This window comes from Idiotropiscis lumnitzeri, chromosome 5 (assembly GCF_059441095.1).
Source record: "Idiotropiscis lumnitzeri isolate Australia: NSW breed Sydney's pygmy pipehorse chromosome 5, RoL_Ilum_1.0, whole genome shotgun sequence".
In the NCBI taxonomy this organism is placed as follows: Eukaryota; Metazoa; Chordata; class Actinopteri; order Syngnathiformes; family Syngnathidae; genus Idiotropiscis; species Idiotropiscis lumnitzeri.
In genome coordinates, this window is record NC_142395.1 from 21,441,383 (window position 1) to 21,454,879 (window position 13,497).

Here is a 13,497-nt window from a genome sequence, read left to right on the forward strand (position 1 = left end):
CGCCGCACTGCAGGTATTTATCATGTCAGAGGGGGAAAAAGATGGCGCTAGCGAGATCCCATTTACCATTTTGTGGTCAGCGTGTCAACCACCCCAATCACCCCCCCCCTCTTTTTTTTTGCTTCCATCTTGGATGTGAATGAAGTGGCTGGTGTCCTAATAGGATGGAAATATGAAGAAGAATAGTGAGGTGCGATCTACAATATATATTAACTCTGATGTGCAGACTGATAAATGTGGTTGAATTACTCAATTCTTCCTCTTTTAATAATTCTGTCAACCGCGCCCGCCGTTTGACCATTACGCCGCCAAAGTCATTTTTTTCCCTTTTTCTTTTTTTCTTTTTTTTGCAGGAATAGGTAACATCATCAGTCATGATAATCATTTCATTAATCTTAGCCCGCTGTTTCCTAAAGCGCTTGCAAAGTCACGCAGAAGCAGATATAGCCGCTACAAGTTGGCGTACACGCCGGCTTCCTGATGCATGGCCCCGCGTGGACGCCTTAATCAGCTCACAGATGGCACGCAGAGTTAAATTTATTGGAAATTCCAGGAGAAACACACAATTTTTGATGCTTTTATTGTTTTTCAATTAAGTAGTGAACAAAACATTTCTTTGGTAATAAAAAGAATCCAACTGAAATCATCATAAACATTTTTACCTTCAAAATTGTCCTAAATGTGTAAAAATCACTTAATCACCATTAAAATTCAAATGATGGAGCAACAAAGAATTCAGTCAATAATCACTGATGGAGATGGAATGTACATCTTTTTTTTTTTTTTTTAACAGTGTAAAATTAAGCTTTCATGACACTGTTATGAGTGAAAAGTAAATATAAAAACATATTTTAATCACACTGTGGATATGAAAAAAAGTCTACACACCCCTGTTCATAGGCTATGTTTTAATGATCCTAAAATAGCAAGAGCAAGATAAATCATTTTAAAGCATTTTCGTCACCGAATGTGACGTATAATGTTTAGCTCAATTGATATTGGTATAAATAACAAGTGTGCTAACATTCGTATTACTGAGGATGTGGCTGTGTTTAGAATTAGTCATATTAAATGGGGGTCATCACACACCTGCCACAAGTTGAAGGACCTCTGATGAACCCAAAAACAAGTTCATCACTTCCTGTGTATATTCTGCAAAGAAAAAGCAAAAGGACGCACCAAGCGAAGAGTCTGATCTCACCTACTCAAAAACTATGCATTCGTCTCCTTGCCGCTTTGATTTGATAAATACAAGGGGACTTAATCAAGTTTAAAAATAACAAACAAACACGCAAATAAAGGCGAGGTCCGTGGAGAACTCATTAGAGGCCTTGTCAAACGCCAAGAGAGACTCCATAATTACCCCGCCAAAATAAAACATATGCAAAGCTCTTTGGTTTGGATTTGCTTCCCTTTTCGGAATTTACTGCTGAACTCAGGTCATTGCAAGTTGCGCTTTGAAAAAGTTTTGACGGAGTTGAAGTCAAAGCGCCAAACGGCCAACTTTAACGTTCTCCGTTGATGAGGAAATGGAAACGATTTAGAGAAATTCTATTTTTTGTTACTTTCATAACATTTCTGCACACCGAATTGAAATACAACAGCAAAAACATATATGCGGTGCACATGGAAACAAAGAAGTCTTTACACTCACATTCACACCGATGGACACTTTGGTCTGTCTGTAGGGAAGCAAGTCGGTTAAGTACTGGAGAAAAGCCGCACAGGAATGGGCTTGTGAACTCCGCTAAGATTTCAACCCAGAACCTCATTCAAGTGTAAGCCAGACATGCTAACCGCAAGGCCTGCTGGAAAAGGTTTTGCCAACAGCCGCTCAAAATAGCCACACTCTTTCTTGTTGACCTTTGATAATTTTGCCCTGTTTTTGTGTTTCAATTAAATAACAAGTAAATAAATTGAATTAGAAATTCTAATGAATAATTGGCAATAAACTAAATTAAAATATAAAATTAACTTGAAATTAAATAGTACAATAAATAATTTCATTGAAAAAAATATACATATATATATACAATATATATATACAATACATATATACAAATACAAAAATACATATAGGTAATTTTCACAATTTCTGACACTTTTGTCTTTATGATTTCAGTGGGTCAATTTGACAAAGCAAAATAAAATAAAATTTTAATAAGAAACAAAAACGAATATTTCAAATGTAAAATTTAAATAAAAAGAGACGTGTATATTAACCTTTGTAGTGTCTTTTTATTTTCATCCTGATACTTTTGGCTATTTCAGCTTGCCACAAGTCTCGATCTCAAAACAATTTGCCTTGGATCATGAGGTCGGCGAGTCAATTTGACCCTGAAAAGAAGAGAACTAGATACCAAATAAATTATTAAAACAAATATAATTCATTGTAGTTTCTGGCACTTGTGGCTAATAATTCATGTGCCGGGTCAAACTGACCCAGTAGCATTATCTCTGATCCTGATACAGGAACATACCAAAGGCTTATAACTCCAGCGCGTCGTCCATCCCGTGCGTACCTGCAATCCGTGTCATCATTATCCCTTCACAGCGTCTGCGCTTGTTTTGTTTCCCGTTCATATTCCTGCTTTTTCTTTTTCTTTCTTATTTTTTTTTTTTTTTTTACTTCTAATGAAATCACAGTGAAATCAGGCAAAGCGCTGACAAGGCGAGCTCCGTCGTGGGGCCGTACAGCCAATCCTCTCCGGGCCCGTTTAAGATAGCAGCTAATGTGCTCCAAGGAGGCGAGGGAGGGTGCATTTAAAAGAAGGGAGGCGGGGGGGGCACTCAGATTTGATCCCGTTGTCTTTTTTTTCCCTTCCTCCCTTGCGAAAATAAGGAGAAAATACTGCGCAAAAGAAGTGAGTTAATCTAAATCTAAGCTGTGGACAAAGAGCGAAGGGAGAGGAAAGGGACGGATGAAAATGCGCGTAAACTTCTTTGCATGCGGCGACCATATTTCCCTCTCAAAATGACACTTTAATTAAACAAATTACGGCTGGAAGGACCTTCAAGTGCACGATAAGGCCGCGGGGAGATAGCAGCCTTATAGGAAGTGTTTATCAGGGGACGCGGAGGGCTTAAACCTTTAATAGGTAATGCCCAGATAAGTAAGCCTTTTGTGGCGTTAGCGCCGCACACACATTTCACACAGTGCGGCTTACGCCACAGCACTCGGAGAAAAGCTGGATCAAAGCAAAACACCACCCCCCCACCCCCCCAAAAAAAAGTGTCCCCAAGCTAAACTCTCAGCGCTTGTGTTGATTCTTCAGACCTTAACCAGCATCTTCAGCCTGTTTTGATTTTATTTTGAACTTTCTGGCCCTAAGACTCTTAACAATCTGCACGCATGAGGACAAACATGAGCGCTACTTTCCACCTGTCACACGCACAAACGCAGCTAACTGGTTTGTTTGGGAGTATTGTAACAGAACGTTCATCTTAGCATGCATAATACACTTTTAAAAAGTTCCTCTTTTCAGAATATAATTATAAGAAAAATAAAGCTTCAAGCGTCGTTGAGCAAACCCTCGAAGCATTTGTCGGGAATCATCCAAAATGTGTGCTTCTAACCAAAATGACCGACTTTCTTTTCCATTTCCCGCATGGGTCATTGAGTCTTCCTCATGCATCCTGTTTTGACAAACATGGCCACCCAATTTCATGTCCATTGGTGCAACTTATCTATAAGACTGTTTCATTCTTTTTTTTTTCCTCATTCAAGAGGGCTTCTTTTTGGTGTTCATTTGGCCAAACTCCCTTTTCAGAGTTTGCCCTGGAATTAGCTCAAAATATCTACTTTTACTTTCTAATAAGCGCGTTCATACGCTCGCTGCATGGCCAGTAAGGACGCTAAGGGACTCGACATCATACAGAAGTTAACAAAAAAATAGATAAAATTGAAAAAACGTTTTCGTTAACGAAATAAAATGATAACAAACTATGCTTAAAAAAATAAACCAATAAAATAATCAAGTTAAACCATATTCGATAGCCCCAGCCCTGCTGTCTATCATAGCTCATTTGAGACGATCCCTAAGAGAAGTTTGTCAGAGTAGGAGCCCTGATATTCAAATCACACCTAAAAAATTTTGTGTGAGTCAAAAAAGTTTTTTTTTTCTTTACTTTGACCCTAATGGAATTCACCTGCTGCATTATTCATGTTGTTATCTGTGTGTTTAACACATCACATATCGACGGCGATGACATCACTCCTTCTCCACGTCACTGGTGGATGTGCTGAGCATGTTAGCATGTGTTTCGTGTTAGCTAAGACATGTGGTGCTAGTAGTTTTGGTCAGACGTCATCTTGCTCGTGTCTCAAGTTAACAGCTCCCCTGGGGGGGGGGGCTGGATGAGTGTTAAACACGCTTAGATCACTTCCTGTGTACGTGTGTGTGTGTGTGAATGTCTGGACCACCGACTTCAAAGGTTATCAAGGGTTATGGGGACTTACTGCCCATTCGCTGTTTGCCTTCTGATGTGACTTCATTTTTAAACCCACTAAAAAGACATTTATGTACTGTGTGTAAATAAACATCCATGCGTTAGCTGATGAATAAACATGTACAGCTGCAAGAAAAATTATGTGAACCCTTTGGAATGAATTGAAATTCTCCATAAATTGTTTATAAAATGCAGTCCGATCTTCATATACATTGTCACAACAATAGACAAACTCAGTCTGCGTCAAGTTACGAGCCACCATTTGGTCAGTTTTGTTTGCATTCGCAAGTCAAAAGTTTGGGTCACGAGTGCACTTCAGGTATGCCGCCGATTGAACGAAGCAAATCAAAATGGAGCGATTACATAGCAACCTATAAAATAAAAAAAAAATGAAAAAGGCCTTGTACAAATATGAAACAATTGAGGTGCCTAATTTGCAACATTGGCATTTCTCCCCCTCAAAATCGACACGACAAGCTGAATTCCCCCCCCCCCCCCTAGTGGTTGTGCAGATGATGCAGATAATTTGTTGCACCATTTAGTAAGTGTCAGGTAGCAGTACATGTAATGCAACTTTGTGTGTGCAATTATACAGAAGGTCTTTGTGTGTTTTAAAGTGACAGTGCCGGGGAATATTGATCAACAACAGCTGTTCAAGTATGTACAAGGCTGAGGCTACAATGATCCGTGCGGTGATAATAATAATATTATTGCAGTCGTTTACAGCCCTGAATTTCACAAACAAGCTGGGCTCAATATACTTCTGTGGCAATAAACCATTAGATTCCAATTGACGAATATAAACGTCCATGTCAGTGAATGAGCACGTACGTGTGTGTCTATATAAAACACATAACCGCTGTACATGCGCATGTTAGCTGTCCAAGACTACAAAGAACAACACTGATGTTAGTGATGCAAACAAATACACACATATCCAGACTCACAAACACGCACACACACACACACACACAAGGATGAAAATGACAAGCGCTTGTGTTTGTGCACAAACAAAGCGAGGTTGTCGAACATGAGCGGGAAGACTGATGTGAACAAGGCAGCCTTGCAGGACACACACACACACACACCCCCACGCACACACACACATCACAGAGCTGGCGACAGACTTAAACGCAGAGGTTCACACAGATGAGATTAAAACGCTTCTCTGTTGCCTACGTGATGTTGTATTGCTATGCTGTGACATACACACACACGCACAGGCACACACACACTGCTGCCACTCACTGGATGTTGTTGAGGCCTTTAAACGCTCACTGCCGTGTTCTTGGCAAAAGAAGTGTGTGACTCAATGCAACACAGGTGTGAAAGAGTGTTACAGTGCTCATTAAAGTCAAGATTTGTTCTGTGGTTTACCTTGAATTGGTAAACATATTCTAGAATTTTTAAAGTGCATTGTATATGTTTAACATTTCCACTCTTATGGTATGTTAGCATTAAGAGAGCGGATTTACAATATGTTAGGCTACTGATACTGGCAGTAATGCTGTTTTCAAAGTATATTGAATGAACATTCCCGAAAACAAATAAGCAGGTTAAATGGGAAAAAAATGGTTTGATTATCATACTAAATGCATTTTCCTCCATGTTTTCATTCAGAATGGATTGTGCCAAAGTTGCGGATCAATTGGCCAGATGGCGCCACCACCCATGCGTGAACGCCGTAAATATTTCACGCCGCCGACCGGGATGTCGAAGGACGACGAAGACGGGAGAGCATCACTAGTCTTGTGGGTTGCGCGAGAACCTCACTGACTTAGAGCAGGAGGCGGCGTACAACCTGGACTGGTCGACAAACAAGCATTCCAAACATGGACGGTTTAAAATCATCAATGAAGCTGACAGCCTAAGCCCAGAGTTGAACCCAGAACCTGTTCATTGTGAGCCCGTGAACCACTTGCGCATTGAGTTGACACGGAACTAATAACATGATCATGGGCAACACCTGCGATGTTGCAGACGGACAATTTCAGCTGTCAGTTCTTTGGACCCGCCCACCCATATGGAGAGCAAGGTAAACTGTCAATCATGTTCTGGCACACACATGCGTGTGTGAGCACACACGCTCACACACACACGCACGCACACGCACACACTCACCCCTGCACGTGCAAAGGGTGCATGCAAAAGTGACTCTTTACTGTAGATGTGCGTGGGGGTGCGTGGGGGTGCGTGCGCGTGTGGGGGTGTGTGTGTGTGCGTGTGTGTGTGTGTATGACATACATCCAATATACTGTAGCCACAACATAAGATACAATTCATATAATGCAAGTAATGTACCCATGACAGAATAGAAAACCACAAATCTTTAGTTCTTTATTTATTTATTAAGTTATTTAATTATTTATTTAGTTAAATAGCCATTTTTGTTTATTTATATATACAGGATATACAGCCATGGAAAAAAAATGGAAGCCGCCATGTTGTCTTGAACTTGTTGTTCATTTTGTCGTCTGGTGTCACTAAAAGTGTATCAAATGACGAACTGACACAAAAGAAAACATGGAATGCCTTTGGCAGTGCAATGTCATAGCTGTTTATGTCAGAACTTGTGAAGTATTCTGAAGAAAATCTTTGCAAATGTCTCGATCAGCTTTTAACTATATCTGTTTTTATTGTCAACTTTTAATGTTTTCCATGGCTGCATATTATGCAGATACAAGGGCACCTGGAAAAAAAATGCAAATTTAATTGTAGTAACACTTTAACGATGGTAACACGATTGGAAATGAATGCTGAATTGGAGTGCATGCTAGCTGTGTTAGCCATATGCCAACTGGTCAAGAAAAATATCGAGCTATGATATTTAAATGTGTTTTTTCTGATATGAGTAGCGGGGTTGCATTTGCCTAGGCTCCTCTATGGCTGAAATCATTGAGAAATATACAAAATAGAAGTGATGCATTTAGCTTGATGATGTCTATTTCGAGGAGCCATGCACCTCAGTTTCTTTCTCTTTCTCTAGAATTTTGAAAACTTTTTATTATCATGGTTGCGTGTATTTTAAGAAACTCAACTTTAGTTGATGTCTGCGATTAAAAAGAAAATCTTAAAATGACCCACAGATGTTGTTGTACACCTCATCCTTTGACTCCATTTGTACGACTCGTATCATCGGAAAGTTCTGAACTCCTCCGAGTGACACATGGCTGCTGATTAGCGGCTTACGGTCACGTCAAATAGACATATTTTTATTTCCCGGCGTCGGGCCGGAGCGCTGACAGGAGTCAAGGACGCCGCTGTCGCTTCGCATTAAGTAACACATAAATCGTGGCAGGGCGGCAGGAGAGCAGCTAAAGTTGGACGGCGACAACCAGAGCGATGTAAATCCAACTTGATGAGTAGCTTGCTGTCGTCGTGACGATGTGATTCCGATCCACGTTGACAACGACAAGTGATATTGACATACATCGGAACACAAAAACAACATGGCCGATTTTGTACACAAACGAGTGGATACTTTCGATTCTTTTTTTTTTTGTTTTGTTTTTTTTGGTGATTGGTAGACGATGATTGAACAAAATGCTGGAAAGATGGATGAATGGACATATTTTGGATGGGAAAATGAATGAACGCAACGATGATAAAAGATTTATTTGTGAAAAGATTGATTAAGGATGAATTGATGCGTGTAAAAAAAAAAAAAAATGGCTTCTGTGAGTGCTTCATTGGGTTGTTAAATATTCACTTTGTGAACGTGTGAGGTCACATGACCAATACGACTGCGTATCGCTTTCCGCTCAGCGGCTGCTCTCGTCAATAACACTGATGCCAATGTTGTCGTTGCTCTCTCCTTCCTCGCTAATCACGGCAAACATTTGAAGGGTGAAAAGACTTGCACACGCACGCACGCACACACTGCAAAGCGTGCTGTTGTAAACGAGGCAGCTCCATTGATTCGCACTTCCTTGTTCGGGCCGAGGAATTAGCCCTCTAATCTTGTAGAGACTTATTTGTTGGCTACCAATCACACAAATTAGACTCCTTGAAAGTGCTCGGCAACACACTCACACCAGTGCGTGTAACGGCGCACCCCATTTCTGATTCTGATTACATTGCGTTTAATCACCGAGACTAGTCGGCCCGAGTTGAAAAGCTCAACACAATGACCCGGTATTTGGAAATGACATTTTTGGGGTTCGTATTTGCAGGCAAAAAAGCAGCTTGAATTGTTAGCACGTTGCTAACGACACTTGACAACGGATCAGAGCTGCTCAACTCGGCGTAGTTCACCAATGTCAGCCATTTCTAATCATCTCCAATCCTTCGTCTTCCTCATCTGCAGCCGTCATTCCCTGCTCACATCCTCCTCGCTCAGCCCTCATTCTGTGGGGGAGTGCGCTCGTGGGGAGACGGCGACGGCGACAGGCCAAGCAGAAAGTCATTTTTCACTTTAAATGCCAAGTGGTGATGTAGCATAATATTCCGTCAGAAATTAACCATCTTTTTCCGCTGCCGCCTGTCAGCAAGTGAAGATGGAGGGGGGGGGGTGAAGTGGTTGATGGGTGGTACGACTGCTTAGACTATTACAATATCAGAACCTTTCATATGTTCTGGTCACTTTAATGAGCATCTTCTCCAGACACCATTTACTTGTCTCCCAGTGACGGATCAAAAATCTGTTAGAATATGGAATCTTGGATTTCTCTTTTTGCGAGGGTGCGGGGGGAGGGATACCAGTGGTCTGCCTAACACTTTTTACTTGCCAGTCGACAAGTCCATTTATTATCTGCATTAATGCTATGTCAACTAATTACGTTTTTTGGCATCCCGTCTGTCACTCTCCCAGTTAACAGAGGACTTGCCCGTGGCCGGATTATCGCGCAGCGAAACGTCGAACCACAAAGGCAACACGATCTTCTTACATTTACGTTAGTCCAAGGGTCTGACAATAAGATGTTTGTAGATGAGAATTGCTGCTATTGTCGCTAGCTTTCTCTTCTGGTCACAGCTAGACTTGAAATAATCATACCAGTAGGACTGGTGGTGAAATGTTGTCAGAGACATCAACTGTGTGCTAACAAGAACTTTTTAGGTATCGAGTCATTGTCGCACACCAACAAATCAAAACTTTAGAACATTGACATCAGTTTATGGCTGTACGCACAATACAAGAGTGCGTAAATGTTTGACGATAAAAGAGAGCCTTAGAATTTGTTTTCTCAGATGGAATAAAAGCAGAAGTGGAATACAAACAGTAATACAGATTTTTTTTTTGCAGCCTGCGGACAACGACGCGTCTCGCAACACATTTTGGCGTGGAACACAAGATGAGGCGGCGGTTTGCTGAAGAAAAATTTGTGCAAGACTTTCATGAATTACAGTAACTACATTCAACGTAATGGTGAGTTGTATTTGACCTTTTATTCCTCATTTTTTGTGTCTGTCTGTCTGTAGAAATGTCGTTACATGAAACTTGGTTGTGGCACAAAAAAAAGGTTGGGGACACCTGTTCTATGCTGAAAAAATATGAATGACAACATCGATTAATCCTCTTTAACTTGACTTTCATCATATTTAAGTTGACTATAAAAAATTATGAGGCAACCCCAAATTTACACTTAGGGGTTATGTACCCATTTCCCATTACTGACAATATCCTAATTTTTGAAGACTTATTTTAATATAATTATTTTTCAAGTATCTGATTCCATGCAAGTTTTTTTTTTTTTTGGGGGTGGGGTGATTGTGCCACTGCCCGCGCTTCACATGCACAGTGTCAATCGAATCCAAAAGACATTTTTAAGTAGCATCCAGCTCATTTGTTTACTTGAAAAACATGCGATAATCATCAGTAATCGGTATTGTCTCAGATTGTGGTGTCGGAACCATGCCACTTTCCAACTTTTCCCATTCCTAACATCAGCGGGAGTGACATTTATCTTCCCAGCATGCGTTGGGAGTGGCGCTGATATTTTGGACTCTGGAAAGTGATCATTCTCCCTACTCAAATCCAAAACTCAACGTCTACCCGAGGTAGGAGTAAGTCACAAGTCTTCAACTTTCAAACAAGTCCCAAGTTATAAGGACTAAAATCAAGCAAGTCAATTTGAGAGTGTCTGTAGACTAGCAGTGCGCAATCGTTTGATTTGCGATGCTGAGTCGTCGACTGTTGTGCGGCGGGCCTCATCTAGGCGTTCTTCTTGCTCCACTTGAATTCAAGTCGAGTCTCATGAATACCAAATCTCATTGAGTCTTTCATAAGTTTTAACCAAGCAAGTCCCAAGTCATACAATTGCCATCTTAAGTCTGACTAGATTCTAGTCATGTGACTCGAATCACCCCCCCCCCCCAATCTGCTACTGCTCGGCAAACCCTTTGCCACATTCAGCCTTTTTTGATTGTCGGGGAAGCAGGAAGCGGATCGATGGAGGCTTTAAGAAGCGACTTCTTCCATCCATTCTGTGATGTTAACGACAGCCATAACTCAGCAGGCTGGCCGGCGCGGGGGGTGCGGGGGGCTATCATATATATATCTACCACCCCCCACCTCCCTCTTGAGGTGTGACCTTTCTGTCTCCCTGCTGACAGCTCCTACAGAAAAAGGTGTCAATTAATGACATTTAGAACATTTCATATCACTCCCAATAACTCTCAGGCCTTTTACAACAACTCCTTTATCGGCGCTGAGGACTCTCGGGTAAAAGGGGGACGAGGGTGGAGGGTTGGCGGAGGATACCTCGGCGTGTCATTAATGTCGAGTTTCAACACCATTCCGGTGAACTGGAGGTGTTGTAAAGGCCAGCGTGAAAGGGTGCACAGGCAACCATCACTCAAAGTATGACAATGAATAAATGACGTACTGTACATGGTACCAGACACACGAGTACGCGAGTGGAACACAAGTCCCACTTTTCAAACTATCACACATTTAAAATAATCATTTTTGGTTTTATTTTAGTACAACATTTTTGGTACATGTCCCGCTTTTAAGAATTTTTTAAAGGCATCAAAGATGCCATTTTTTTCATAGTTGAAACCTTTTGCCATGCTCACCTGAAGAGAAACCATTTGTTCTGAAGCAGCGTTTCTGTTCCAAGAAATTGATCTAACTGTTGGCAGTGACTCAAGTCGCCTAAAGAAGCTTGAAATGGGAGCACAAACATAAACTGAATCTTCCTAAAAACGGACTTATTTCATAAACAACCAGATAAGTTTGATAGTTGAAAAGTTTTAGTGTGTTTTCTCAAGAGATCTGAATCGTGAGTTGTGCAGTAGCTCTGCGGTTACCACAAATGGATCCGTTGTTAGTCTCCAACGTCTGAAGCTGCCTGAATAAACTTAAAGTATGAACCAAATATGTGCTTAATCTTGCTTGAAATGAATTTAATTCATAAAATGAATACCCATCTTTCGGTTATGTTAAATAGTTGCAAACCTTTGCCACACTTTCCCTTAATGAGATCTAGATTGTTTTTTCTGAAGAAGCACTGCGGTTACGAGAAACTGATTTCCCCATGAATAAAGTTGCCTGAATAAGATTAAAATCAGGGCCCAATATTAACTGAATCTGAAATGTACTTAAAAGTACTTAATTCACACACAGTAAACTTTTGGTGGGATTTCCAGTCTGAGATCCGTGTCGTCTGTTGTGCGCTAGCGCAGCCGTTACCTGCCCGCCACGTCGGTGTAAACAGCCAGCGGGCGACATAACCTTTCACGTCGCCGTACACAAGTAATTGAAGCCCTTGACCCCGTCGAGCGGCACCGGCTTGTAAGTACAAACCTGACATTTTGATACCGCTCGGGGGGTTGGTGGTGGGCGGGTGGAGGGGGGTTTCCCTCACACCCGTTTATTTTTATATTTCAATAATCCATTAAGGCGGTCGCAGGGAGCAAACAGTGAGAGCGCCCGAGCGAGCGAGAGAGCGAACGAAGCGGGAGGGCGACCACCGCCATGTGGGAAGTGTGAATGATTAAGATTGTCAAGCTCAAATAATGCACTGGCAAGACAGACCATAAATCAGCTTTTGTGACATTTTGCGAGCGAGCGGCGGAGGTTTTATGCTTGAAAGCAGCCATGCAATCACACACAAACAGCTCCCTGCCCCAAATGCCACTCATTCATTATTAATATATGCTATATTTATTTATTTCTCGCGCTTTTCCCGCTCAGTCGCACTCGGCGTGTAACCTTTTCCCGCACCAACATACTGGACTTCTTTATAATTACGTGGCGGCCGGGGAAGGTCAGCCCAGGACGGTCAATGAATTTTGGCGTGGCTAACGTTAACGAACGACAGATATTGACCGCGCTGCGGGCCCAAGAAGCCGCGGCGGGACCTCGACGGCCGTCTGATTCCGGTGGCTTCACGCTCAATGGTTATCCGCCTCTGCCATCCTCATTATCGCCAATGCCCGGCCCCCTTCTTTAATATTCATACTTTAATCACCGCTCGCCGTCATCCCCCCACCGGCGGGAAAATTTACGGCGCCATCAGCGGCATTTGCATGTCGCTTTCCGATTGAGGTCGTCCCGAAAAGGCGGCTTTTAAGTCGTTACTCCACCGCCAACCACCTCCTCCCCCCAGACCTCATCTGCCCGACAAGAGCAATAAAGTTAATTTCAAATCGGCTGATTGACTCGTACCAACCTGCCCACACAGACAAAAAAAAAAAAAAAACATCCTGGTCTTCTCGCAAGCCAATCCTATTTCTACTACTAATGCCCTAACAGGAATATTAATTGCCTCTTTTTACAAAATTTCTTTTCAACTGAAAACATGAAACATTTTAGAGCCCAAAAAAACGCTAACAATTCAAAGGGTTTGGAAACGACAATGTGAAAACAAAGGATATGTACGGTACATGTTTTAAATTGAATATTTCTGTTCAGCCAGTGTTAGTAAGCTGCCCCACCGCCGCTGAAAAGCCGAGATCAGAGCTGGCCACTTGACTTTTTTTTTGTCTGTCAGTTCCCCGCCTTCTGGTCGCAATCTCGGTACGGTTCCGGCCTCGACCCTCTGGCCTTATTCAAAAATTTGGATATACATGGAGACCTTAGACGATAGTAGTAATTTTTTGTAG

At 41.8% G+C, this 13,497-nt stretch overlaps 1 long non-coding RNA gene across 2 annotated transcripts in view; it reads left to right on the top strand.

Moving 5' to 3' along the window:
• The window catches only part of LOC148337261 (uncharacterized), a 72,259-nt gene that overhangs the window by 28,302 nt on the left and 30,460 nt on the right, over window positions 1-13,497 (top strand). For both annotated transcript variants that reach the window (XR_015843278.1, XR_015843279.1), the window contains exons 3-4: window positions 6,070-6,484; window positions 9,692-9,814. This is a non-coding gene — a long non-coding RNA (uncharacterized LOC148337261). The remainder of the gene's footprint in view (window positions 1-6,069; window positions 6,485-9,691; window positions 9,815-13,497) is intronic.